At 33.6% G+C, this 3,623-nt stretch overlaps 1 long non-coding RNA gene across 1 annotated transcript; it reads left to right on the plus strand.

The window, feature by feature from the left end:
- Window positions 1-535: 535 nt before the first annotated feature.
- On the plus strand, window positions 536-3,040 carry LOC139863491 (uncharacterized). Its single transcript, XR_011764427.1, has 4 exons — window positions 536-792; window positions 886-920; window positions 1,674-1,990; window positions 2,806-3,040. It is a non-coding gene; the product is annotated as an uncharacterized lncRNA (long non-coding RNA).
- The last annotated feature ends 583 nt before the right edge of the window (window positions 3,041-3,623 follow it).

The raw sequence follows: 3,623 nt of genomic DNA on the forward strand, positions 1-3,623 counted from the left end.
ATCACAAGAACATAACACTTCTACATATGTTTGTGAAACGTAAAATGAAACGTAAAATTGACATTTAAATACAGTTACAATTGCTTATCAAATGAAACGTAAAATTGACATTTTACTAAAATATCATAAATTGAAGAACTTTTGTTGGTCGATACTTAATTCGGGACGCATAGAGTATGATATTATGATTCGGGAATCATGATATCCTGCCATCCAGATTAAATCAAGATATCCTGCCATCCTGGTTAAAACAAGATTTTTTAATAAAACATAAATGATACTCTATTACGAGAGCATCCTTCCATAAATACTTGTTTTTATTAAATGACAGTCACATATTACCCTACTATATATCAACAAAAGGGTCTGAATGCCGTTTTACGTTATACACAAGATGTCGTTTGAATCGTTGAGGGTACAAGCTTAGTAGGTCACGTGTTTGGTGGAAAGCTCACCCACCTTAATTTTTTTTCTCTTTTTGATACAAACTCTCTATCCTCCCCATTTTCTTTAGAGGCTATCTCTCCTTCTCATTTTCTCTTACTTCTTAACACTAAAACCCACAATAAGTTTGATATGTAAATAACTCTCACATCGCTGGATATTAGAAGACACCAACGTTACCACTTAACTCGAAAGTAAGTTACGAAGCAATCCCAACCAGTTTTGCCTGAATCGGCTGGCACGCGCGCCACCCAGAGACAGCGTTGAAGTTTTGCAATTAAACGGTCACCATCCAAGTTTATGCGATTTTAGATAGTGTGTTGCGCTTCTATTTCTGTTATTTATTCCGTAAGTTATAGATTTGTTTCTATAAACCTTAAATTTTTATTTGTCAGACACTTTTATTCTCTTTTGATTGATTATATTTTTATGTTTAATTAGAGCTTGAAGTCATTGAATAACGGAGGAAATTTCAGGTATTTTTTTGAAACCCCAATTTTTTCCCCCTTCATTTACATTTTTTGGGTTGAATTTTATTGTTTTTATGTTGAATTAGGGCTTGAAATATCTGAATCGCAGTAAAATTTTAGTAGTTTGTTGAGAACATAATTTTATTTCGCTTTTCACACATGTTTTGTTATTTATTGGTTCTTTACAATTCATACTATTAAAATACTCCTAGATAGACGATAAAACCCACAAATATTTGAATGAAATAAAAAAGGGCTTAAGAGCTATTATTAAAATACTCCGTTATTCATTACTTGAAATTAATGAAACGTAGTTTGTGGGAATTGTGGGGTACATAAAGAAGGATAAATGTGTGGGTTTTGATTAAAAAGAATAGAGGGTTTCAAAGATTGTTTACTTTAACTGCACAAAAATTGAAGCTTTCATGTTGCGAATGCTTTTATTTATTTGTCAATTCAAGAACTATGCTAATAAGCGTTATACGGAATCGTTTATTTGATCTTATATGACTTATGTGGTTATGGCTACTCTTTTAAGTTTGGGTTGAAAACTTTAAATCTGTCAGGTAATACTTTTATTGACTTGGTAATGGTATATACAAGCATATTTATACACATTCTTTCTAAATTGAGGAAATGCAAATAAATGTACGATTTTGATAAGTGTTTTTATGTATTGGCTTATGTTCTCTGTTTTTAGATTTTTTTTAATGGATTTTGGTATTTCTGAAAATTGAACTTACTCTTATGGGACAAAAGTGTTACATCATTTGTATCCACTGATGCTGGTCTGAAATACAAGTTCGTAATTATTGGTATAGTCAAGAAAAACGTGATGTTCTGCTGTGAAGAAAATGCTTGCACAAAAATGGTTTGGCGGTGGAAATAGGTGTATTAAAAGGCCACTGATCATCCTCACTACTGTCTTTAAAAGAAGCTTGCATGTTGGTTGATAGCATGCTGCAACTAAGGCGGTTGGATGGTCGTTAATCGTGGTGGTGAAAGTAAGCAGTAAGAATGGTAGAAAAGGAATGAAGGTTTGTAAGTGGTTGGAACCGATTTGATATTCAAAGAAGGTATGCAATTTTTCATATTTTTTTATGTTTACACTATTTATCGCTTTATGAGGTCGAATGTTCATTCTAATATCAAGGTCACTAAATCACGTTTAGTCATTTCATTAAGTTGTAGTGTTTTTTGAAAATGTTGGTCATCTGATGTTAAGGAGCTTCTAACGTAAGTAGTTTTATTTGACTCATCGAATACCGTCACTAATACATTTGCTAAGTCGACTGAAGTATCAACTAAAGTCTTATATGTGGCTGAACCTATAGCAGCAAATATTTCATTCTTTTTCACAAGATATCAAAGAAGTATATGTATACAACGTTGCTTCATTTTGGTCGGCTCTAAAGATAACTTGGTTGCTGCACAATGATAATTAGCTAGAACTGTAAAAATATAGAGGTTGTTAATTGGGTGAAGCGGGTAACCGAGCAAAATGGGGTGGAATAACCCAACTGACAATCATTTGTTTTCTTATCGTGTCTTTTGTTATGCACTAGGAAGCAGCCTCTCTGCTCTACAGAATAGGGAGGGACGACTTCCTTTACCTTGGGACCGATAGGTATCCGTGGGTGGAGGAATGACTTCCCTTTTACTTTAGGGTAGAGGAAATGACTGTCTACATCTAACCTCCCCATACTCCACTTTAGTGAAATTGAGTATTGTTGTTGTTGTTGTTGTTGTCTTTTGTTATGCAAGTAATTGATATGAAAAAGATGATTACAAATGCTCTATAAACAATATAATTATTATTATTTTCCTTTTTTTTCATTGTCATTTTGCTTATAGTTTTAATTTGGTATTGATAAGTTGTTATTGGTACTAGGGTGGAAGCTATTAGAGGAGCATTAGTAGTGACATTGATGATTGAAGAATTCGACGACAAAGAGGTGATCACATTCTCAATCATGACATCTGGAAGGCTAAATAAATAGTGCCATACCGTCAATATAACATTTTGTAACTAGTGTTTTTTGTCCCAAGGTCTATACTTGATCTCTGATACAAGAAATCAAGTCTTTGTGCTCTTTATTTTTTGCTGAATCATGAGGCATATAAGTCTGGTGGAAATTAACACTCGAAACTTTTAAACGCAATCGCGTAGCGAAGCGCGTCGGACCTTAAAATAAATAAACTTTCTAACATGCATTAGATATTTAGATACTAACCATAGAATCTGAAGCTTATGTTAGTGTTGCAGCTGCCGAAACTGGTACACACTTGTGTTATAACAATATTACGTACTTGACTTAAAGCAATATCGTAATATTTGCATATCAAACATCCTGCTATAAAAAATCGCAGAGCGCAGCGAAGCGCGCACCTCCTATTTCTAGTTACAAAATATACACACGATATTGTGTGTATACAAATGGCAAGCGGCAAAGGAAGGCGTTGGTTTATCAGGGGGCCAATCAGGTACAAATTAATTCGTGCAAAATGGTTTTATCATTATACACCTAAAGAGTTTCGAAGCCTTCTCAATGAATAAAGTGATACTCCAATTTGCAAGTTATTTAATAGACGTTATATTAATCTCCCATCATGCGAACCTAGTTGAAAATTCGCGTGAAACTAGCATCATTTACTTTTTAACAGAGTTCGTTAGTTGGTCGGATCTTATAATGGTCATAGTTTTATCCT

The sequence above is a fragment of the Rutidosis leptorrhynchoides genome, chromosome 1 (assembly GCF_046630445.1).
Source record: "Rutidosis leptorrhynchoides isolate AG116_Rl617_1_P2 chromosome 1, CSIRO_AGI_Rlap_v1, whole genome shotgun sequence".
Taxonomy (NCBI): domain Eukaryota; kingdom Viridiplantae; phylum Streptophyta; class Magnoliopsida; order Asterales; family Asteraceae; genus Rutidosis; species Rutidosis leptorrhynchoides.